Source organism: Dromiciops gliroides, chromosome 4 (genome assembly GCF_019393635.1).
Source record: "Dromiciops gliroides isolate mDroGli1 chromosome 4, mDroGli1.pri, whole genome shotgun sequence".
Lineage (NCBI taxonomy): Eukaryota > Metazoa > Chordata > Mammalia > Microbiotheria > Microbiotheriidae > Dromiciops > Dromiciops gliroides.
In genome coordinates, this window is record NC_057864.1 from 458,343,095 (window position 1) to 458,369,616 (window position 26,522).

The 26,522-nt window shown below is 40.3% G+C and overlaps 1 protein-coding gene across 1 annotated transcript in view; it reads left to right on the top strand.

The window, feature by feature from the left end:
- The window catches only part of ASIC2 (acid sensing ion channel subunit 2), a 354,556-nt gene that overhangs the window by 105,233 nt on the left and 222,801 nt on the right, over positions 1 to 26,522 (top strand). The window lies entirely within an intron of this gene.

A 26,522-nucleotide genomic window follows, 5' to 3' on the forward strand; every position in this document is an offset into this window, starting at 1 on the left:
AGCTATGAATAAGCCAACCACAAGAGACCATCTACAGGTGTACCTCTCTCTGAAGAATATGCATGTCCTTGAAAGATAGCAGAGAAACCCCATTTGGGGAAACCAAAGGCATCTTCTCACTTGCCTTGAAACCTAAGCTTCCAAAACTTCTGGGGGTGGGAGGGGATGGAGAAGAGAATGCTATATTATATTACAAATCAACTTTCTATAATGTTCCTTAAGAATGAAACATTCCTATTTTTAAAAACTTAGTTCTTACTTTGAGATCATTAGGTCCCATACAGTTTAGAAACAGAGAAATATAAAACAAAAGTGTTATAAGCTCCTGCTGGTCGAGGATCGATCTGAAATGAAAATTAATAGTCTCAGAAATGATAAAGACAGCAGATCCTAATTTGTATGCTGTTTATTTGTGGTTAGGTCTTGACAGCCCATTAGAGAGTGAACTTCATGAAGGTAAAGACGTGAGTATCTGCTTTATCTTTCTATCTTCTTTCAGTTCCTACAATACAAATAGGTGCTTAATATATGTTTGGAAAAGGAACAGATGAATAACAGAAATGGGGTGGGGTGAAGGGAATGGAACTTGAATTATAAATGTTCAATGCTCTTTCAACTTTCAAGCAGTCGCTACCTGCCCAAGCGAGATCATTTGATGGGGGGAAAGGGAAAAAAAGAAGGCAATATAGACTCTCTTATCTAGGAAGTAAGCTCAAAAAACTAAAAAAAAAAGCCACCCCTACTTATGTTATTCATTTGTTCCCTCTCTGAACATATATTAAGCACCAATTTGTATTTTAGGATTTGAAATTTGAGGAACTAGATTTTAATCCTGGGCCTGCTCCTTACTACAAATGTTACCTCCAAATGAAAGAATTGTAGATTTAGGCTGTCAAAGGGACCTTAGAGGTCATAAAGTCCAACCGCCTCATTTCAAAAATGAGGAAACTGAGGTCTATTGACTTTAAGCAATTTGTCTGTTAAAACTCAGCTAGTAAGTGTCTGAGGCAGGATTCAAATCCAGAACGTCTGACTCCAAGTCCAGTGTTCTTTCCACTTCACCAGCTGCCTCTAAGTAAATAACTCATTTAATCTTTTTGGGGAATAGTCTCATCCTCTAAATAGCTTGTAAGGTTCCTTACAGCTTTAAATCTATAATCCTATAAAGCTCTCTTTTTTATTTTTACTATCTTTTGTTTTTATAACACCTTCATTTCCAAATATGTCTCTCCCTTCTCTCTTCCCCAGAGAGCCAACCCCTATGACAAAGAATTAGAAGGGAAGAGAAAGAAATGCAGCATATGCAGTATTCCAGAGCCATAGTCACCCACGTCTGGGTGGGGGAGTAGAAGGAGATGCGTTCTCTCCTCTCTTCTTTGGGGTCAAGTTTGGTCATTGTGATCAGTTTCTATTTTGTTTTTTTTTTTTCATTTTTCTCATTTACATTCTGATGTTCAGAGTGTACATTGTTTGCCTGATTCTACTTATTTCACTTTGCATCTGTTCATATAAGTGTACCCATAATTCCCTGTATTTTTCATTGTCTTATTTCTTCATGTGAGTACCTCTATTGTCTGAAGTGACAGTCACCTTCATCCAGCAGCGTGCAGGTAAATGTTTAGCAACATGTTCTCTGTGAGGAAAAATGTGTGCATGACACTTTTAAGTTTAATCTGCATCATTACAATTTTTTCCATCACTTTCCTAAGTCTAGATAATCAACAAGACCAGAAATTAAGCCCTGATTTGTAGTGTTTGACCATTTCTGAAGTACAAATTCTTATACTGAAATTTTGACAATCAACTCTTTTGAGCTAGTGGTCCAAGATGCCTCTAGAACACCCCAGCCTGCGTCTCTGTATGGATGTTGGAAAGGCATATTTTCACTTTATGAGTTCTTGAACAGGTTTTTCCTTAATTTTGTGACTTTGGACCCATTCATTTTCCCTTTCTGTAAATCAGAATAATGAGTAGTAGTGCAGAGATGCATGAGGGTTTAGAAATAGAAGGCAGCATGATGATTTAAAAAAAAAAGCAATGGACTGGAAGGTAGGAGACCTGATCTGAATCCTGGATCTGCCCATATATCCCACATGAGCTTTGGCAAGTCCTGACTCATTCCTGGGCTTCATTCTTCTTAGTTGTAAAATGAAGGTGTAGGACTGGATGCTGTCCAAGGTCCTTCCAGCTCTTACATTCCATGAATTTTAAGCGGTATCCACAAACCAGAGGTATAATCAAATTAGCTGATATTTCTATAGTGCACTAAAGTGCTTTCTTCATAGCAACTCTGGGAAATAGACAAGGAAGAAATTATCTCCTTTTTACATGGGAGAAGACAGCTTCAGAGAGGTAGTCTCTTGCTCAAAGTCACAATGCTTCTTATTCCAGTTTTCTAACTCCAAGTCCTGGGCACATTCTGTTTCTCCCATGATGCTTCTTAGACACACAGAGAGTGCAGTCATTCCTTTTTGCTATATGAGACACGAAGGCTAATACAATTTTATCCTATATTAAGAGAGGTATATCAGCCAGGGAAAAGGAAATAATTGGGCCTTTTGTACTTCTGTGATCAGACCACATCTAGAATACCATGTTCAGTTCTGGGTGCCATATTTTAGGTAAGTTATTGAAATGTGAGAAAATATACAGAGGAGTAACCCCAGGGTAATGAAGGGCTTTAAGAACCTGCTATGCCAGGATCAGCTGATGGACTTGTGGATGAAGAAGAGAGGATTTGATAGAAGAAGAAGAACTGTTGTCAGGTATTTGAAAGGCTGTCCTGTGGGAAAATAACTAGGCTTGTTCTGGCAGTAAGTGACTCGGCTAGGGTCAAATAGCTGATAAGTTTCTAAGGCAAGATTTGAACTCCTGTCTTCTTCCTGACTAGAAGTTCTGTGGTCTATCTGCTGTGTGACCTAGCAGATAGACTTAAAATTAGAAAGACATTGGTTCAAGCCTTATCCTGGGTAATCAATCAACAAGCACTGAGCAAGTCACTTTTATTTTCATCATCCTCAGTTTCTTCATCTGTAAAATGAAAAGGTGGTAGAGTGGGAAAATGGATTTTGAGTCAGAGGATCTGGGTTCAAATCATGACACTTCCCTTTACTACCTTTGTGACTTCACACAAGTCACTTACCCTCTCTGTTCCTCTGTTTCCTCATCTATAAAGTGAAGATATTGGATTAGATGACCTCTGAGATCCCTTTGAACTCTAGTTTTAATGATCCTATGCTTTAAGATCTCAAGTGAAGGGATACTTATTACTTCTCTGAACCTCATTTTCCTCATCTGTAAAATGATAGGACCAGAATAGACTAAATTGGGATTCCCTTCTAGGTCTAGCTCTATTATTTCATGACCCTTGTTTCAAAGAAGAGGGACATGAAACTTTATAAGATAAAAGACAACAATTATATTAGTTGACATTTCTATAATGATTTAAGGTTTACAAAATATTTTATACATGTTATATCATTCAAACCTCCCAGCACCACTTTGAGTTATGCATGCCCCAGTACTCCAATGGACATGCCTTTCTGCAGACATGGAAATCTCTCTTACATACCTGCCCCCTTTGATGCAGAAAGAAACCCATCCCACACCTGCCCATCTGACCTCAGCCCATGAAAGAATATTGCCAGCATTAGGATCCCAGTCTTAAAGATGGGGATACCATTGGAGGCTTCAAGATGATCTTTGACTTAGTTATGATTATAGAACTAACTGTTGCAAGGAGGCTTTAAACCCAGGGCTTTTTATTTTAAGTCCTGCACTTAATAACAGCCAGGACTACAGCCTGTGTCTGCTGGATAACAGTGACCACAACAGTGATGATGATGATAGGAGTAACTGACACATGAATGACTGGCGGGGATCTGAGAAGGATTGGGGGGCAGGATGTGAACCAAGAGATATCCTACATGATGAGGGCTGAGAGAGGGAAAGAGGGTTTCTTTAAAAAGATTTTTGTTCTGAACTTAACAAATATCAAGTAACTCCATATACATATACATATATATTTTAGAAGAGGAGTGAGGAAAAAAGGAATGAAGTGAGAGAGGGAAGGAAAGAGGGAGGGAGGAAGAGAGGAAGGGAGGGAAGGAGGGAGAGGGAGGGGAGAAGGAAAGGAGGGAGGATGGGAGAGAGAAAGGAAGAGAGGGAGGGAGGGAGGGAGGAAGGAAGGAAGGAAGGAAGGAAGGAAGGAAGGAAGGAAGGAAGGAAGGAAGGAAGGAAGGAAGGAAGGAAAGAAAGGAGGAAGGGAGGGAGGGAGTAAGGGAGAAAGGAAGGGAGGGAAGAAGGGAAAGGGAAAAGGATCTTAGGATTTAGACCCAGAAAATGTTAGAGATAATTTACTCCAACCCTCTAATTTTACTGAAAAGGTACCTGAGGTTCAGGAGATGGCTTGCCTAAAGTGATCCAGGCCCTGTAACCCTAAATCCTTTCCAATGCACCATACTGCCTCCAGATGTGGTTTTATTCTTTTCAAGCACATAAAATAGCATAATCAAGCAGCAAGTGCTGCCAGGTAGAAATCCTTTAAGGACCTGCTTTAATGAATAGTTCTGACATTTTTTGCTCTACCAGGCAAGTAGGTAGTACAGTAGAAAGTGCACCAGGCCTAGAGTCAGAAAGACCTGAATTCAAAGCCAGCCTTAAACATTTGCTAGTTGCATGACCCTGGGCAAGACACTTAATTTCTCTCTACCTCAGTTTCCACATCTGTAAAATGCAGATAATAAGGGCACCTACCTCCCAGAATTCTTGTGGGAATGAAATGAGTTATCCTATGTAAAGCACCTTGCAAATCAAAAAGCATTATGTAAATGCTAGCTGTTGTTGTTGTCATTTCCCTATTCTAATGAAATCTTTCATTAGTTCCTATCCCTTATGGTGTCAAACCTGAATGTGTCACTTTGAGCAAGTCACTTACCTTTCCTGGGCCTCAGTTTCTTCATCTGTAAAATGAGAGGGTCAGACCAGAGACATCCCCCTCCACATCCCTTCTGGCTCTGGGTCTATGATCCTGTAACCCTCTTCCAACTGCAAATGAGGTTTTACTCTTGCAAGATGAAGCCTTTTGTGCTCCCGATGTCTTTGTCTCTCTCTTTGAACAAGTCAGCAAAGGCTGTCAGAAGCAAATGAAAACATATCTCCTGCTCTGTGATTTTAGCAATTCAGTCAGGAAGGGGGTACATTTGCATTAGGTAGTAATGGCAGAGGCAAAACACTGATCTATGGCAAAGGGATTTTAAATGAGCAAGTTGACTATAATGTAACATTGTTAATGGAGAGAAAGGGTATCTTTTTTCCCCTCATCCTGCTGAGTAACAGTAGGTATATTCGAACAGATATTAGCTATGGATTATGGTCTGACTTTAATTGAAGTTTACTCCTCAACAGACCTGACCCATGCCCTTTGGATGATAAAAAGAATTGTCTCTAAGATGTGCAGTGGAAATAGAAATGGCTCATCAGAGGTCTTGAATGCAACTCCCAAATCTTGGCCACATGTATTTTGATTTAACTTTGTGCCAGATTTTTTTTCAAGTAGGGGAGGTAGGAAGAGCAGGTGGAACATTTTCAAGGTGATTTAATCTTGTAAGAGCCGCAGACACTCATAAATGTCAGAAGGAGATACATGAAATTTATGAAGTGGAGAGGAATTTGGAGATATTACAATATTTACAAGATCGTATGAGGAGGACGATGCTTTGAATGACCACTTACATTTCCATTAGAAGAAACTGAGCAAACTTGAGTAGATTAAGCCTGATGAAACTCTCCCATCTTCTTGTGTTGGGTTTTTGTCTCATAATCTGATTGTACTGTTTGGTCTTCTGTGTTTGATGTTTACACCATTGGTGACTACAAAGGCTGAAAATATGGGATAAAGAATCATCCTAAAAGTTTTTCTTTGAGTCTGATGAGTTAGGTTGTTGGCTTGAAAGGGTGAGTGACTGAGGGAAGTCAGAGCTCCTTTTATCCTCCTTATTAAAAATTTATTTCAGACCCATAACTAGGGTGGGGGTGACTGGGGCTTTGTCCCAGGAGATGAAGAGTATATGACCTGTCAAGGAAATTCTCCCTCCTAGCAGTAGTCTTCTGGCCCTCCCTTGTCTCTTTGTACCTACATCTTCACCCATGGCAGAGTGGATAGAATACTGGCCCTGAAGATGAGAAGACCTGAGTTTAAATCTCACCTCAGACACTTATGAGTTGTGTGACCCAGGACAAGTCACTTAAGCCCAATTGCCTTAAATATCCAGGGCCATCTCCAGATGTCCTGATGTATATCTTGCCACTGGACCCAGATGGTTCTGGAGGAGAAAGTGAGGTTGGTGATCTTGCACAGCCCTCCATCACTTAAATACAATTCAGTGCAAGTCATGACATCACCCTGATGTCATGGTCCTCTTGTAGAATAAAGGACAAACAACAACAGCCATAAGGGTCCAGTTACTGTGCCTTATTACCTTTCCCTTTAGCTACCTCCTAGTGATTGGTACTTATGATTCATTGACTATGCCACAAAAGCACAAACCAGATTCTCTTGGGAATGGTTTACCTCTATCCCAGTCAGACCACACCCAACCACAGCTGGATGTCTCTTCACACAACCCCAGTTAAGTGTAATGGCCTTTGCTGCCTGGATCCTAGTTCTGAGTCTGACTTGTTCTTTGACTCCTTGCACTAGGCACTTGGGATAAAAAGATGGAAAATGACATAGTCTCTACCTTCAGATCACTTACACCCAAGTATTGGGTATGAGACATGTTTAAAAGTTAATAATCACACAAGTTAAAATTCAGTACGTAAATATGAAAGGTCAAGCAAATATAAGGAAGATGATGATTGATGGTGATGATAATTAATAATAATAATAATAATTTGAAAATTATCTGACAAGTGTTAAATTATTTGATCTGATTTCCAATGAATCACCAGTAACCAGGGCAGGTGGGTAGCGTGAGGGAAAGAGAAGTGAGGAAATTAGGAGGAAGCCTCTTGAAGAAAAATTTTTTCAGCAGATGTTGATGTGTGAAGAATCCATTCTAGTCATAAAAGATGACAACAACAGGGAAGTTTTAGTGCACATGGAAGCTCTCAAAACTTTAATAGCTTAGAACTGTACTAAGATTTGGGGACACCTTGTATATATGTGTATCCGTATATGTAAATGGAGTTTAATTATATACATACATATACATATTTGTATGCATGTATATGTATATGTTCACATGTGTGTTTATCTCTCTCTATATATATACACATATATATATGTAATGTGTGGATATATGCCTACACACATATATATGTATATATAGACAGATAGATATAGACATAGACACACAGACACAGACACAGACATCTTCCTCTATCAGTGTTCATCAGTCATATAGTCTTTTTTTTTTTTGCGAGGCAATGAGGGTTAAGTGACTTGCCCAGGGTCACACAGCTAGTAAGTGTCAAGTGTCTGAGGCCAGATTTGAACTCAGGTCCTCCTGACTCCAGGGCTGGTGCTCTATCCACTGCACCACCTAGCTGCCCCCATCAGCCATTTAGTCTTGCAGTTCCCTAGAACACCAAGAGATGCAGTGAATTTCCCAGGGTCAAAGAGCCATATGAGAACATTATTATTGTTTTACCCATCACAGCCAATATGTGTCAGAGGCCAACTTGAATCCAGGCTCTCCCTGATTTAGAAGCCAACTCTCTGACCATCACAGCATCATATTTGTATATGTTTATGTGTATGTATAATGTATTATATAAACTTTGTAAAATGCGGAATTATACTGTGATATATTTCTATGTTTCACATATTATAGACTATATACAAAACATATAAATACATGTACACATTAATTTACAAATATCACCCAAAGAATGTATTAAGTTCCTACTATGTACTAGAAAATGTGCGAAGCATTGGGAATACAAAAGCAAAAGTGGAGAGGGAAAGGGGAAAGGGAATAAACACTTATCTAGTGCCTACTATGTGCCAGACACTGTGCTAAGCATATTATAAATATCCTCACGAAAACACTGTGAAGTAGGTGCTGTTATCTCTATTTTATAGTTGAAAAAACTGAAGCAAATAAATGCAAATTATTTGCCTAGAGTCATATAGCTAGTATTTAAAGTGAAATTTGAATTCAGGTCTTCCTGACTCCAGATCAAGTTCTATTCACTGCACCACCTAGCTGCCTCTAGTGAAACAGTTCCTGCCTTCAAGAATCTTACATTCTAATGGGAAAGACAATATATTCATTAAATAAATGTTTTAAAAAATGGAAGGCATCACCTTAGTAGGGAAGGTTCTACTAGCTGGGGGAAGCAGGAAGGGCTTCCTGGAGGAGGTGGCTCATGAGCCAAGTCTTGAAGGAAGACAGGGATTCTAAGAAGCAGAAGTGAGATGGGGAAATGGGGCACAACCAGTGCAAGGGCATGGACATAGGAGAGGGAGCATTGAGTGTGCAGAACACTAAGTAGGCTGCTATGGATGGACCATAGAGTGTGGAGAAGATAGGAATATATTAGAAGACTAAAAAGATTGGGAGGTGCCAGGTTGTGAAGAATTATCCATACACAGAAGAGTTTATATTTGATCCCAGAGGTGTTAGGAAGGCATTGAGATGTACTTAGTAGGGGAGTGGCATGGCCAGATCAGCTCTTATAATTATCATCTTGGCAGCCTTGTGGAGGATGGATGAATAATGAATGAATGGGGGGGAAAGCATTTGTTATGTGAAAACCACTGTGCTACGCACTGGGGATATGAAAAGGAAAGTAAGATAGTCCCTGCTCTCAAGGAGCTCACATTCTAATGGTAGAGAAAATATATGTGGAAGATTTCAGCTGCAAGTAAATGCAGTTATTTAGTCAATAAGTCATGTCTGGCTCTTCATGACCCCATTTGGGGTTTTCTTGGCAAAGATAACAGAGTAGTTTGTCATTTCCTTCTCCAGCTCATTTTACAGATGAGGAAACTGAGGCAAACAGGGTGAAGTGACTTGCCCAGGGTCACACAGCTATTAAATGTCTGGAGTCAAATTTGAACTCAGGTCTTCCTGACTCCAGGGCCAATGCTCTATCCACTGTGCCACTCTTCGAGTCAACAGAAAGGTCCTGTAGAAAGGAAGGGTCCTTAGGGTATAATAACAAAGCAAATGGTGATGTCCCTTTAGTGGAATTCCCACAGACAAAATCTTATCCATTTCTGATGTTGAACCATTTGACAACATCAAGGATGTTGGGGATAAGAATGTTCTTTTCTAGGTCTTCGGTAACAGTGGTCAAAGCTCCTGCTGGAGCAGTTGCCAGGCTACATCTGCACAGAGGTAGCTTCCCAAGATGGCAGCTGTAGTCAGTGGGATGGAGCTATTGCTGCTTCCAAAGCTTTGGAGTTTAGGGTTCTAAGCTGAGGAGAGATAGTGGTCAAAGTGGTAGTGTTAGTCTGGCTTACCTGACACATGCTGCTTCCTGCTTCTCCTTCAGGGTAGGACCTGGCAGCCTAGGATGCCTTGATGCTTCAGCTAGCCTGGTTTGTCTGCCCTGTGAGTGGCAGTTGGTTGGCCTAGAGTAACAATGGCTCACTCCTTCTTGACTGAATTTGCCTCCTGGGATGATGACTTGTGAGGGATGGGCTAGAAGCAGGACAAGTGTCAAAAAGGGGGCTGCCACTTCTATGTCTCTTGTGCCTCTAGGATGGATTGGAGAGAGGAGACTTAAGGTTAGAAGACCGATTAGCAGATTAGAGATGATGAAGGTGTGAATTATGTTGCTGGTCATGTGAGAAGAAAGAATACCCCAACAGTTTCTAAGTAATATTCAAATTCTCTCATGGTGACCTGGGTCTCCCCCTGATCTAGCCAACTTTGGAGCCTATCAATCGGTTTCTTTTTCTTCAGAAACCCTAGGAGCTAGAAAGGAATATTCTAATCAAATTATGCCAAATAGAGGACTTGAATAGAGATGAGAATTGGGGGGATAGCAAAAGCCCACTAAGGCAAATCCAGAGAGGAAATGCACAAAATTAAAGGAGTGGGGGTAGATTTACAGTCTCTCACTCTCCAAAGAAGCGATCACCCCCAACAACTCCTGGTCTCTCTGTCTCCCTCACAGAGAGGGTTTTAAGTATTTACGAGGCAATACCCATGGAACACTTCCATCTCCTTGGAAGTGAGATGCTCTGTGGCTAGGAGTGCAAAGATATTAAAATATAGGATTCTGTCAGCCTAGCAGGAGGATCATACACACACCCCACCCCCACTAGAGCTCTGCTATGACCAGCAGAATTTTTATGCCCTTGGAAGTTTTCATTAGAGGCTTAGATTCCAAAAAAAAAAACCTCATCTACCATTTTGACCCTGAAAGTTCTTGATTTGAAATATAAATCAAACCTTTGTGTTCAGTTTATACACAACTGCATATTTTTCTGTGGAAGAAATCAGGCTGTCCTGCATATCTTCCCAGCGCTAGGTACAGGGGAGTAAATATGACTTAGTGGTAATAATAATCATCATAAGGATAACTAGCATGGATATAATGCTTCAAGGCTTGCAGAGAGATTTAGAGATATTTGCAGATACATAACACTTTAACTCAATATCATTTTATCCTTAGAACAACCGTGTAAGGTAGGTGCTATTCTTATCTACACATCACAGTTGAAATGACTTGTCAAGGGTCACACAGCTAGTGAGGGACTGAGGTGGGATTAGAACTCAAGTCTTCCTGACTATCACTTTCTTCTAGGAACTCATCTCCACCTCCTAGCTTCCCTGCTGTCCTTCAAGAATTTATTTTTTTTTCTACAAGAAGTCTTTCCCAGTCACAATTAACCTTAGTGACTTCCTTCTTCGTTTATCTCCAATTTGTCCTTTCTGTATCTTGCGTGTACATCATTGTTTGTACTTGTTCTTCCCCATTACACTGGGAACTCCTGGAGGGCAGTGACTGTTTTTACCTTTCTTTTTATCTCCAGTGCTTAGCACACTATCTGGTACACAGTAGGCACTTAACAAATACTTCTTGACTTGACTAAAGCTATGGCAACTATCACACTGGGGGAATTCACTGATGCAATTTATGTCACCAATAAAACTAAGTTTCGAAGGCAGTGTGGATGGAAAAGGGGAAAGCAGTGGAGTGAGAGAACCTGGGTTCAAATCCTCTCTATGCCACTTACTACTTTCATGACTTTGGACAATCATTTCACCTGTCTGAGCCTTAGGCTTTATAACAACAACAGTAATAATAATAACCAACAACAATAGCAGCATTCTCCCTCTCCCTTCCCTTCCCCCTCCCTCTTCCTCTCCCTCTTATACAGTACTTTAAGGTTTGTAAACATTTTTAAAATGTCATCTCATTTCATCCTTACAATAACCCTGAGAGATTGGTACTATTTCAACCCCTTTTTACAGATGAGAAAACTGAGGCAAACAGAGATTAAGTGACTTATTCCAGGGTCACATAGCTAGTGAGTCTGTGAGGTCAGATTTGAATTCAAGTCATACTGACTCCTGGTCCGGGGCTGTTACTGTGCCATTTAGCTGTCTATAAAATGAGGGAGATCGACTAGGTGACTTCTAAATCTTTTCCAGCTTTAATGCTACCCACCTATGAGCATCCTGCTATACGATGAGGGCACAATTGTGTGCAGAGTCCCACCTACCCAAAGGCCAACATTCAGTGCCTGAGTATTGATAAGAAGAAAATAGAACAAATATATCTGGATAGCACTAAGTAGGTGAAAAGGACCTGAACTTAGCATAAGAAAACCTAGCCTTGGATTGAATTAGTCATGTGACTGGAAACGTTTTCCCTTCTCTGTGCCTCAGTTTCTTCACTTGAAGAATGCCAATTATAGCCTTCAAATTACCTCCTTCACGGGGATATAAAACTGAGCTACTGAAAAGAGACAACATGGCAAGGTGGATACAGGACAATCCTTAAAGTCAAGAAGACATGGGTTCATGTCCTACCTCTGGTTGTGTGAGCCTGGGTAATCTTTTTAACATCTCTGTGTCTCCAGGCGAACTAAGGTATCTAAGACTTTGTTATTGATGAGTTAACCATCCACATCAAGCAGTTTCCATATGGGGTATTCCATACATTGATTTTAAAAATCACATCTGTATGTGTGCGTATCATCTCAGATTTTAGTTGTCCAGCTTCAAAGGGTATGTTTAGTCATTTTTCAGCCATGACCCAACTCTTTGTGACCCCATTTGGGGTTTTCTTGGCAGATACTGGAACGATTTGTCATTTTCTTCTCCAGCTCATTTGACAGATGAGGAAACTGAGGCAAATGGGGTTTAAGTGACTTGCCCAGGATCATACAGCTAGTAAGTGTATGAGGCCAGATTTGTGAAAGTGTCTCAGGTGCGCTAGAGGTGTTGAGGACCACAGTGGGAACTGCTGCCTTATCTGCTGTGCTTCCTAACTGGCCTTTTGGCTCAATCGAGGTATCTACTATTGCCTGCCCAAGACCCCTCTCTGATTTTTCAGTGACTAGGCTTAAAACTCATGAATCATTCCACCTCCCTCCTAGGAATACCACATGGCATCAGAAAAAAAGCTATTTCAGTTGTCAGAAAGTTTGCGTCTAGGCCCCCAAGGCCAATGACTTTGATTTCTACAACATCTGTATAGTCTCTTTAGTCTAAAGAAGCCAGATTTCGTTCCATCACTTAGCATCTGCAAGAGTTCAGCTACATCAAAAACTATGTCTTATCCTCTTTGCAGCAAGCAAGTTGTGTTGATTTATGTTTATTTCTTTGACTTTTGAAAATGCACTCTTATAGAGCAGTAAGGCTTTAGGGTAATAAGTTCAAAATGCAAACATTAAAACATACAAAGTATAAAATAGCAATTTCAACACAGCATGGTGTGTTTTTTTTCAAAAAAAAAAAGTCAGTGAAAATGTAATTATATGTTGGAAGCAATATTTTTCCCCATAGGGATGCAGGTCTAATTTTTAAAATAGTAGCTAATCAGCTAACTAATCAACAAACATTCCTTAATTGCCCACTCTGGGCTAGGCGTTGTGCTAGGCACTGATGATACAAATGAAACAAGCTTGAGTCTCAAAGAACTTTTATTTCATTTGTTTTGTTCCATTTTGATTTTTTTTATTCTGAACTTAATAGGAGCACATACTCAAACACGAACATTTTGAGTAAAAAAAAATAGAAGAGAAAAAAAAGAATTATATATGAAACCACAAATCTCTATTACATGTAACTTGGTTTCTTCAAAATATATAATGAAGGGGCAGGTGGCCCTGGATTCAGAAGTACCTGAGTTCAAATCTGGCCTCAGACACTTGACACTAGCTGTGACCCTGGGCAAGTTACTTAACTCCTATTGCCCTGCAAAATATATATATATATATATATATATATATATACATATATATATATATATATATATATATATATATATAATGAAGTGAACACATTACTTTCAAAGCTACCCTGCTTATCTGTGTCTCCCTCTAAACATTCTTCTGTTCCCTTCTGTGAATTTTTGATGCTTCAATGACCCTCCTTTCTTTTGTTCTTTTTTAAATTTTTAACATTTTTTAAATTTTGAGTTCCAAATTCTCTTCCCCTCCCAAGCATCCCCCACCCACCAAGAAAGCAAACAAAATTATTTAACTATAAATGTGAAATCATGCAAAACATTTCCATATTAGCCATACTGCCCAAAAAAGCCCCAAAAATGAGTGAGAAAATGATGCTTCAGTTTGCACTCAGAGTTTATCAGTTCTCTCTCTGGAGGTAGATAGCATTTTTCCATGATGAGTCCTTTAAAATTGTCTTGGATTATTACATTTGTCAGAGTAGCCAAGTATTTCCACAGTTAATCATATTACAACACTGTTGTTATTGTGCACAATGATCTCACTTTACTTTGCACCAATTCATATTGGTCTTGCCATGTTTTTTAAAATTTATTTTATTTTCAACTCACAGAACAAAACAAGCATTTCCATAACACAGTACAATAAAAAGATGATTGCACATGAAACTGCAAATCTACCATGTACAACTTGTAATTCCCTCCAAATATACAATAAAGTTATAATGTAAATTTCTTTTCTTCCTTTTTTCTTCCCTCCCCCCACCCCAGCCCTAGAGATGGCTACCATTAGCTACAAATAGGTGTGTATATGTATTTGTATATATGTGTGTATACATATATGTAATTATTCTATAAATACTTCTATTTATCAGTTCTTTCTCTGGATATGGATAGCATCTTTCTTCATATTTCCCTTATTTTTAATTTGTGTATTTATAATAGTCAAAATGACTTAGTCACTCGAAGTTCATAAAACAATGTTGCTGTTACTGTATACTCTGTTCTTTTTCTGAAATCACTCCCTCTCTTCATTTCTTATAGCACAAAAATATTCCATCACAATCATATGGCACAATTTGTTCAGGCATTCCCCAAATGAAGAGTATAGCTTCAATTTCCAAGTCTTTGCCACCACAAAAAGAGCTGCTATAAGTATTTTTGTATATGTAGGTCCTTTTCTTTTTTCTCTGATCCCTTTGGGGTATATACCTAGTACTGGTATTGCTGAATAAAAGGGTACCGTTTTATAGTCCTTTGGGCAAACTTCTAGTTTGTTCTACAGAATGGTTAGATCAGTTCACTACTCCACCAACAATTCATTTCCTCATTCCCTTAAGCATTTATCACATCTTATAGATATTGGTTGGCACCTTACCTTTCTCTAATCAAAAGTGATTTAGAGTATTTTTCATATAACTATAGATAGCTTTGATTTCTTCTCCTGAAAACTGTCTGATCATATCCTTTGAAAATTTATCACCTGGGGAATGGCCCTTATTTTTATAAATCTGTCTCGATTTCCTATATTTGAAAAATGAAGCCTTCATCAGAGAAACTGTGAAATTTTCTGGTATTACTTCATTGTCTATGATACCTTTTAGCAAAATGTAGTTCCCCCATTTATGTCTTTCAGTTAGGTCTGTTTTTGTTTTCACTTTGTCTGAGATCATGATTGCCACCCCTGCCTTCTTCACTGCAGCTGAAGCATAATAGACTCTGCTCCAGCCCTTCATTTCAACGCTGTGTGATTCTTTCTGTCTCGAGTGTCTCTTGTAACCAGCATATTGTTCTATTCTGGTTTCTATTCCATTCTGCTATCCATTTCCATTCTTTGGATTAGTGCATCCCATTCATATTCACAGTTATAATCACTGATTGCATTACCCTCCATCCTATTTTACTGTTTATTCTTCTCTTTCCCTTTTTATTCTGTCCCTCTTCATAAGTCTATCTTGCTTTTGACCACTCCCTACTCCAATCCACCCTCCCCTTTTTCATTTCCCATCCCTATTTTGTATCCCCTTCCCTTCCTATCTCCCTATTGGGTAAGATCAATTTCTACCCCCACTGAGTGTGTGTATATACATATTCTTACCTCTTTGAATCAATTTCAGTGAGAGTAAGATTCAAGCACTACCCATTTTACACTTAAGCATTTTCCCCTCCCCAATAAAGTTCTTCCTTGTGCATCTCCATTATGTGAGCAAATTTGCTCCATACTAGCTTTCCCTTCCCCCCTTTCTCAGTGCACCCCTCTTTTTCACATCTACATTTTCCTTTTTTGGAGATTATTCCAATTTAATCAACTCACACCCATGCCCTCTGTCTATGTAGAGTCCTTCAAACTGGCCCTAATAATGATAAAGTTCTTAGGAGTTATATGTATCACCTTCCCATATAGGAATGTAAACAGTTTAATTTCATCAAGCCCTTTATGATTATCCTTTCATGGGGCAGATAGGTGGAGCAGTGGATAAAGCACTGGCCCTGGATTCAGGAGTACCTGAGTTCAAATCCGGCCTCAGACACTTGACACTTACTAGCTATGTGACCCTGGGCAAGTCACTTAACCTTCATTGCCCCACCAAAAAAAAAAAATTCGTTGTGATTACCCTTTCACATTTACCTTTTTACGCTTCTCTTGAGTCTTGTGTTTGTATGTAAAATTTTGTATTCAGTTCTGGTCTTTTCATCAGGAATGCTTGGAAGTCCTCTATCTCATTAAATAACAATTTACCACCACCACCACCAAAGGATTATACTCAGTTTTGTTGGGTAGGTGATTCTTTTTTTTTTTTGGTGAGGCAATTGGGGTTAAGTGACTTGCCCAAGGTCACACAGCTAGTATGTGTCAAGTGTCTGAGGCTGGATTTGAACTCAGGCCCTTCTGACTCCAGAGCCGGTTCTCTATCCACTGTGCCACCTACCTGCCCCTGGGTAGGTGATTCTTAACCTGGGAATCTGTAACTTAAAAAAATATATTAAAACGGCATTTGAGTATAATTGGGTTCCTTTGTAATATTATAAATGTGTATGTATGTATTTATGCATGCAGGCATGTGTATGTATGTATGTATGTGTGTATTTTAAAACATGATTCTGAGAAGGGGTCCATTGGTTTCACAGACTGACTGCCAAAGGACATTTTAAAAAAAAGTTAGAATCTCTGTTTTATGAATCACCTGAATAGGAAGCAGGGAACAATGTGAGAAGTAAGTTACAGTGGATTTGGAATCAGAAGGCTCCCTGTGTGACCTTGCACAAATCACATAACCTCTCTAGGCCTCAGTTTCCTTATTTGTAAAGAGGTGGGGTGGAGGTTGGATTAGATGACTTCTGCGGCACCTTCAAATGTTCAGTGTACGAACATTAGTCGCCGGATCTCTGCTGTGTCCCTTTATGGTCTATAGACGGGATAGCCATAAAGTTACTTTACCCTAGGTACCCAAATATCATATGTATGTACACACAAGTATATATAAATGTATGTATATAGACACATAAATACACATGGATCTACATACGGATATATGCACACATGTATGCATAGATGTATTGCATAAACATATATGTATAGACATATGTGCATATACACATAAACATATACACATGTATATACATACATAACTATATAGCACATTTACATGTATGTATAAATGTATATACTCTGTGTGTGTGTGTGTGTACTGTTCGGGTCTTTGCATACAGAAGTCAAGCAGTGTCTGTTGTACAACACAATTCCCTTTGCCTCACCCTTAATGTCTTCTTGCTTAGAATCATCTATATCCTTAGAATCCTTTTTCCCCAGAGAGTAAATCATTCCTTCTTCTTTCAGCCCAGTGACCCAGGACCTCTGGTAATTTCCCAGTACAGCTCATTGTGCAGGAAGAACCTGCAGCTAGTTGCTGCTCTGGGGAGTGACTCATTCATTCAGTCCGTCTCAGAGCCTCTTTCACACAGCCAAAGACTTCTTTCCACTGGCGTGGGAATGCTTCTGCGTCACAGGCCTAAATATCAGCCACAAGCCATCTCTCTGTTGCTTGAGAGGCCCAGGGCTAAGAAGGGAGAGGGAAAGGGAGAGAAATGCAGAAACAAGCCATAAGATGTGCTTTTGGGGGGAAGAGTAGGTCACCAGGCACTAAAGAGCTGTTCATTTCATAAGTAATGAACGTCAATAGAGCAGACTTTGGGAAATTTGCACTTGGGAGCACTGAACTAACATTAGAAGGAACACCAGCTCTGGTATGACGGGTTTTAAATAGCAACCTGTATGATTTGGAACAAATCACTTCATCTCTCTAGACCTCAGTTTCCTTATCTGTAAAATGCAGGTCTTAGATGGAATGACCTCTGTAGTCCCTTCCAGGCCCAGATCCAGTATTCTTTGGTCCCCAGTTACTTCATCCCTAAATGAGGGGTAGAGGTCTAAGTTCCTTCAGGTCAAGATCCATGGTCCTACAGGTCTCAGTTTCTTCATATGATAAATGAGGGGGTTGAATCCAATGACTTCAGGAATCCCTTCAGGATTTAAATCACTGATCTTAGTGAGCCCAGGAGATAGTGCAAAGTGGTTGGCATGTACCTGTATGCTATTGTACTGTAGCTTTTGTATATATAGTTGTCACCCTAATTGAAGGCATTGTGATTTCATTGGGTCAAGTCCTCCTCTCTCAGAGATACAGATCTCTGCCCCTTTATCACTCAGTGCAGCTGGTCTTTGAGAATTGTTCATGCTGAAAAAATTCATGACTCTTGGCCAATGTGGTGATGAGCTTTTCTGAACTTTGCTAGGCCTATCTTCAGATAAGAGACACGGAGCTTGTCCTTAAAAGCTTCTTCAGTTTGGGAGTACCATCCACAGAGCTTGCTCTCAACCTGCCATCATTTTTTTTAAGTGAGGCAATTGGGGTTAAGTGACTTGCCCAGGGTCACACAGCTAGTAAGTGTTAAGTGTCTGAGGCTGGATTTAAATTCAGGTCCTCCTGACTCCAGGGCCATTGCTCTATCCACTGCACCACCTAGCTGCCCCCAACCTGCCATCATTTTTAAGAGACCCAGAGCCACATCTACTATGTGGTGCGCCACAGTATGATGGATAGAAAACTTGTATTCCTTGGAGATGGTCTGGAAGATCTTTTTCATTCATTTTTTTTTGCAGGGCAATGGGGGTTTAAGCGACTTACCCAGGGTCACACAGCTAGTAAGTATCAAGTGTCTGAGGCCGGATTTGAACTCAGGTACTACTGATTCCAGGGCCGGTGCTCTATCCACTGTGCCACCTAGCTGCCCCAGATCTTTTTCTTACACTTCCTTGCTGTATGACCCTGGGCAAGTCATAGGATCAGAGATTTAAAGCTGGAAGGAACTTCAGAAGTCATTTAGTTAATCACTTTCCAGAGGAAGAAATTGAGGAGCAGAAAAATTAAGTAATTTACCTATGGTCACACAGGTAATGTCAGAGGTAGGATTTGAACCCAGGTCCTCTGACGCCAGATCCAGTAATCTTTCTATCAGAACACATCTAGGCAATTCTCTAAGATTCTCTAGTTGGTAGAGTTTCCTTATCTGGGCTTCTCTTGTGACCAAAGAAATCATGGGTCCAGATATAGAGATGAGTGGATGGATGGATGGATGGATGGATGGATGGATGGATGGATGGATGGATGGATGGATGGATGCATGGATGCATGGATGCATGGATGGATGGGTGGATGGAGAGATAGATGGAGAGATGGATATGTAGACATAAAGGAAGGGAGATAGAGGGATAATTGAATAGATAGGTAGAAGGACAGGTGGATGGATGGATACATACATAGACAGATAGATAGGTTGGTGGGTAGATAGATAGATAGTTTAGATAGATTAGATAGGGAGACGGATGGATGGATGGATGGATGGATGGATGGATGGATGGATGGATGGATGGATGGATGGATGGATGGATGGATATATAGGTAGATATGTAGACAGACAGGTAGATAGATAGATAGATAGATAGATAGATATGTATATCTATATACACATATATGTCTGTGTGCATGTGTCTTCTTTTTGGAAGTGATTTCTTTGAGATGTTTGTTACAACTGTTTTTATTGTGTATATGTATATACAATGTATATAAAACACATGAGATATATACACACTCAAATATATGTATATGAGATTTTGTATTAGAAAGTCTGTATATATGTGCATATATATACTAACATTATTATTATGATAATATTAAGAATAACGAGGCGGGGTAGACTAGTGGTTAAAGAACTAGCTTTGGAATTAGGAGGGTTCATCTGTGTTCACATCCTGCCTCTAGCACATACCAGTTTTGTGGCCATGGACAGGTCAAAATCTCTCAGTGCTTTACTCCCTAAGACTATACATTAAAGAGGATTTCGGGGGCAGTTAGGTGGCTCAGTGGATAGAGCACCGGCCCTGGAGTCAGGAAGACCTGAGTTCAAATCCGGCCTCAGACACTTGACACTTACTAGCTGTGTGACCCTGGGCAAGTCACTTAACCCCAATTGCCTCACCAAAAAAAAGACTATTATTGATAAGGTGTCAATATATTAATATTAATGTATTTTATTATTACCAAGTTAGTCATGATGAGTTATTATTGCTGTTATTAACAATGTCCTAACAACAATAAGCTGAGAGATGTAACAAACGTCTCCAAAGAAATCACTTCCCATAAGAAGTCATCTCATTCAGAGACACCTGGAGCCTCCAGGTTGCTGATCCAATTACATCTGATTGATCAGAATTGCTCAGGAGATTGGTAGTAACTGTTGAAAAGCTGGAGCTATGGTTAGGCAACCACACCCTTGCACACAGCCCTGCACCGACTTGAGGCCCCAAATCACGCAGCTATGGGGGAGCTGCAAATATCAACCACTTTGGGAGACGCCTAAGGACTCAACGAATGAATTAAATTGTTTGCCCATCTTCACTGCGTAGTTGATTTCTCCACATCCTGTGGGCAGAATTTAAATATCGTCTCTCAAATCCATTTCTGTTTTATTAGCAGAAAGCATTCCAAGTGAGCCATGGATGTATCAGGGGGGCTTTTATTATTGGCCCTTAATAAATGCTTGCAGTTGGAAATGGTTACAGCATTACAGGATATTGATAGCTATGCTAGCTCCCTCCCTTGCTCTTTTCACCATAAAATTAACAAGTATATTCTTTAAAAGACTTATCATTTATCCTACTTTAACTGGAATGAAGCCAGGGAATAAAGCAAATGCAGGAGAGGAACTACAGAAGCTTTTTAACGATGCCACAGTTAAATTTAGGAGGTAGTCTGGTTATTGGAGACAGATCTCTAAGCAAGAAAGTGAAGTGACAGCAGTGAAGTTTGGGTCCTAAATTAGACCTTATTTATTATCCAAAGAGAAAGCCCAGCTATGGATAGGTTCGACTAGATGGCTACAGAGGCCCCTTCTGACTCACAAATTCTGTGATTCTTCCATCCTGCTGCTGTTGTTAAGTTTAGGAAATATCCTCCCATCTACCTTTGCCTCCCTGGCACCAGCAACATTTACTGAGCTTCTGTCATCCATCTGTTTCAAGGCTCTCTCCAACAGCTCGGGCATGGTGCCTTCTTAACCACTCTGCTGGTGGTAGGTAACTCTCATCCTTCCTAAGACAACTGGAGATGTTCAGTGAATGGGCTAGCAGGGTCTGCTATTTACTACCCACGTGACCTTAGACAAATCACTTTGTTTTTCTGGGCCTCAGTTTCCTCCACTGTAAAATGAGAGCTTGGACTGGATGAGCTAGATCTAGGACCCTGTTGGCTCTGATCCTGAGATTTGGAGTTCTGCTCACAATCATTAAGTAGACATCAGTCAACATGCTCCAGAAGAATAGATCAGTCATGGTAAAGCCCAGTTGATAAGCAAAGCTAAAGACACATATTCTTTGTTCCCAAGGTCTAAGGAAGAACAGGACCATGTCAGGGGCAAAACGACCACATGTCAGCTATGTTAGTATGGGGATTGATTTTATTTATCATTTGGAAAAGATGGCCACTAATCTCCCTTCTCAAAGTCTTGATTCTGTTGCGATATCCAAGTCAACAACATAGATGAGTTCTGGAGCCCAGATGAATAAATTGAAGCATTTATTAAGGGCTTACTATATGCTTATGAATTGCTTACCATGATAAGAGCTGGGGATACTAGAAAAATGATTGTCTCTACTTTTAAGGGGCTCACATTCTAATAGGGGAAGACAACATATTTAGAAGGTTTCAGCTTCAGAATGGATGGAAAAAAACTGGTTCTGAGGGCACATTCATAGGTCTTTAGGGCACAGGGGTAGAACAGCTGGTTAGGACCAATGGACCACCAGAAGGATTTTACTGGAAGGATTAGAGTTGATGACTCATCAGTATTGTGTCACCAACAATATCTACCCATTGATGGGAGAAAGAAGGTAGAGGTATTCCTGGACATGACCTTGGGAAGAGGGGAATGTGCCTGAGGATTGACATGGAGAGAACATTCTGGGCTCTCTCCCACTGAGTTGGGGATGGAGAGATAGGGAAGGGTTGGCATCCATTAAAAAAGGGGAAAGCAGAAAAGAGCATTGGCATAGAGACTATGAGAAAGGGCAAATCTCTGTAGGATGTGGGCAGGGGGGAGGGCTCATTGTGGCCTCCTCCATGGCATTCCTCCCCAACTGCATTCAGTACAGCTCATTCAATTATCCCAATGGTTCCCACCAAATGCTAGTTCTTCACCCCGCCCCAAAAAATCACCTTGTATCTGGTTTGTATATACTTACATGTGTGGATGTTGTCTCTCCACACACACACACACACACACACACACACACTTCTCCAAATGGACTGAAACCTCCCTGAAGACAGCCTGCTACACTCATGTGCACACCCTGTGCCTTGCACAGTGCCTGGCACATACAGGAACTTAATAAAAGTCTCTTGATTGTGATTGTCCAAGAGTAGAAACTAGAGGAGGAGACCAGACCCTCCACTCAGCCTCCTATTTCCTCTGCAATTAAACAGCCTCCAGTGGCTCCTGACCAGAATCCCTCACTGTCCAGGTCCTCTGCTGGGACTCTTTCTCCAGATGGATAGTGGAGCCCCGAGGGGCCATAGAATCATAGGAGCTAGAGTCGGTAGAGCTCTTAGAGGCAAGATGGCACAACTCCATCATTCTACAGATGAGGCAATGGGGACCCATCCAGAGACATTAAGTCATTTGCCCTGAGTCACACAGGAAGTAAGTAGCAGAGGTAGGATTCAAGTATTATACCCAGTCAGGAGGAACCTTAGAGGTCATCTAGTCCAAGCTCCTTATTTTTTTCTTTTTGTTTTTATCTTGTTTTTTTGTTTGTTTTTTTGCGGGGCAATGAGGGTCAAGTGATTTGTACAGGGTCACACAGCTAGTAACTGTCAAGTGCCTGAGGCTGGATTTGAACTCAGGTCCTCCTGAATCCAGGGCCGGTGCTCTATCCACTGTACCAACTAGCTGCCAAACCTTGTTTTAAAAATGAGGGATCTTGGGGCAGCTAGGTGGCACAGGGGATAAAGCACTAGCCCTGGATTCAGGAGGACCTGAGTTCAAATTCATCCTCAGACACTTGACACTTACTAGCTGTGCGACCCTGGGTAAGTCACTTAACCCTCATTGCCCTACCTCCCAAAAAATGAGGAATCAGAGGCTTGAGAAGGACCTTCCAAAGTCACGCAGGCAGAGCTGAGATTCAAAACCAGGCCTTCTTGTTCTAAACCCAGCCCTCTTCATTACATCATGCTGCCCTTCTAGTGGCAATACAGTTCTTCTGCATTTCATTCTAGTGCTCGTTCCATCACCCAGTCCAGTGCTCTAGCGCCTTAGATCTCTGGCCTCCCCATTGTCCTTGCTGTGGCTTTCTAAAGGTTGAATCGGGGTTCTGGTCACAACGATCCTCACAGAGGGAAGCAGAGGTGTAGAGAGGGTAGGATCATGGGGAAGAACAAGCATTAATAATGCTAATAATCATTATAATAATCATTAAAATTTATGTAGCATTTTAAGTGTTCAACAAGGGGGCAGCTAGGTGTGGGAGTGGATAAAGTACTGGCCCTGGATTCAGGAGGACCTGAGTTCAAATCCGACCTCAGACACTTAATACTTACTAGCTGTGTGACCCTGGGCAAGTCACTTAACCCCAATTGCCTCACCAAAAAAAGGGGGGGACATAACAATTGCTTTTAGTACCTACCTTACAGGCTTATTTTTTTCATCAAATGAGCCCGTGTATAGGAAGTGTTTTGCAAAAGATGACAATTATTACTATTACAATCTGGTATAGGGATGTGATCATTACACAAATAATTATCATGCAAAATAGACTATGTAAATGCATTAAAAAAAGGTATTTACAGAGATTATTCTGAGAGTCTGCTTATTCTAACAGCCCAGACCACCACAGCAAAATTCAAAGACGGGGTTTGGAGTGCGAGAAAGTGCCCTTGCCTAGTGTGGGAATTCAGACTCACAAGTACCTTACCTTTGGGTGTCCAGACAGTGAGCAAAGGATCATGGACTATTAGAACTAGAAAGAAGGAAACTGAAGTGCAGGGAATAAGAAGGAACTTGCCCAAGAGCAGACAGGTAATAAATACCAGAGGCAGAATTTGAACGCAGATCTTTCAACTCTAGAGTCAGTGCCTTTTCCATCATAGCACATACTCACTCTAACCTCTCATTTTACAGAGGGGGAAACTGAGGTATAGAGCGGGATGGGCTCTTGCCCAAGGTCACTCAACGAGTCTAGTGGCGAAGGCAGTGGGGGAAGAGGGATGAGACACCAGGACCCAGGCTTTCCATCTCTTTCTGCTTCATCAGGTTGAGTGCTTTCCAGCAAGCAAAAGACTTAGAAGTGTCCCTCTAGGGGACAGTTTCTTTAGTCTGATTTACAGTATTTGTTTTAATGCCGAGGCGGAAAATCCTACTTCCATCTGCATGTCAGGCTGCCAGGAGCCCTTGGTGGTGTCAATGCGTTCCAATTATCCCTCTGAATCATATTTGTTGTCTTAAAATATTTATATCCAACCACTTCCCACCTGCCAGAATTGCATTTTAGCCTTTTCCACAGAGCCCCACTGTCACAAGCCGGAATCTCAATAGTGATCACTAGAGTTGCTTGAGACATCACATTTGGCCACAGAGCATGATTTACACGTGTTGCCTAATCTGTCCTCCTGCCCTGACCCCCTAGTAACACATCACCCCCGAGTCATAATATTACTTTTCACAACAGCATCTTCTTCTTTTTGAGAGAGGCCATTTCTTCTTTCATGGTTTTATCTCTGGAGTGGTCCGACTAGGAAAGAGCTAAGCAAAGTTACACAAATGTCTCAAAAGGCAAGTGTCACACACTTGTCCTTAATTGGTAGGCCAATAAGACTTTTTAAAAATTAATTGTATTTCCTTAAATATTTCCCAGTTACATTTTAAAAAATTTTACCACTCATTTTTAAAATGTTTGAGTTCCACTTTCTCTCTCTCCCTTCTGCCCTTCTCCCCTCTTTTCTTTTTTTTTTTGCTCTGAAAGCATCCTGCTCATCAGTTTTTATAACACAATAGTGTTCCATCACAATTCTATGTCACAATTTGTTCAGCCATTCACCAGTTGATGGACACCCATCTCCTCAGTTTCCAACTCTTTGCCATCACAAAAAGAATTGCTATAAATATTTTTGTATAAATATTTCCTTTCCCTTTTTCTTTGATCTCTCTGGGATACAAAACTAATAGCAATATTGCTGGGTCAAAGGGTTTAGGCACAGTTTTGTAGTCATTTGGGAATTATTCCAAATTGTTCTCCAGAATAGTTGGATTAGTTCACAATTCCACAATACATCAGTGTTCCCATTTTTCCACATCCCCTTCATCATTTGTCATTTCCCCTTTCTGTCATGTTAGCCAATCTGATAGACTCGAAGTGATACCACAGAGTTGTTTTAATTTGCATTTCTCTAATCAGTAACTTTTTAAAGCATTTCTTCATGTGACTATTGATAGCTTTGATTTCTTCTTCTGAAAATTGCCTGTTCATATCATTTGACCATTTATCAACTGGATAATGGCTTTTGGGTTTTTTTTTATAAATTTGGTTCCATTTCCTATACATGTGAGAAATAAAGTCTTCATCAGAGCAATTTGCTACAAAATTTTTTCCCAGTTTCCTGTTTTCCTTCTAATTTTTTTTTTGTGCAAAAGCCTTTTAATTTCATGTAATCAAAATTATCCCTTTTACTTCCTATAATCTTTTCTGTCTTTTGTTGGGTCATAAACTCTTTTTTTCCATTTTACCAATTCTGCTTTTTAAGGTATTATTTTCTTCATTATTTTTGTGCCTCTTTTTCCAAGCTGTGAATTATCTTTTTACCATTTTCTTCCTTTTCTTTCATTTTGTCCTAATTATTCTTCTACCACTCTTATTTGACTTTGAAAATAATTTTTTCACTTTCCAGAAACTCTTGTTGAGCTTGTGTCCAATTCACATTTTTATTTGGTTCATGTGGCTGGTTTGTTTTCATTGTGTTCTGAGTTTGTTCCTTGGTTTTCCCTGTCACCATAGTAGCTATGTTATGATTAGGTTCTTTTTTGTTGTTGTTTGCTCATTTTTCTACCCTGTTTCTTGATTTGCAACTTTAAGTTAGTGTTAGATTCTGTTCCTGGATGGGAGGGTTGGGGTGGAGGAGGTTCTGTCTCAATCTTCAGGTTTTTTCACACTGCTGTTTAAAGAGCTGGTTCTGGGGATTTGGAAGTTTTGGGGGGATTCCCAGGGGAGTGATCTGAAAAGGGGTGTGCTAACTGCTCTCCTGGTCTTAGTTATTCAGTCCTTGTTGTTCAGTCATCTACAGCCCTGTTTGACTCTTCATGACCCTATCTGAGATTTTCTTGACAAAGATAGTAAAATGGTTTTCCATTTCCTTTTCCAGCTCATTTTACAGATAAGGAAACTGAGGCAAAGAGATTCATGACTTGCTCACAGTCACACAGATAGCATGGGTGCTAGTCTACATTCTAGTCCTTACCCAGGAAGGACCCCTGATCCCTTGTGATTGCAATCAATACTGTTCCTCAGGGTCCCTGATCCCTTGGGACCAGAAGTGATA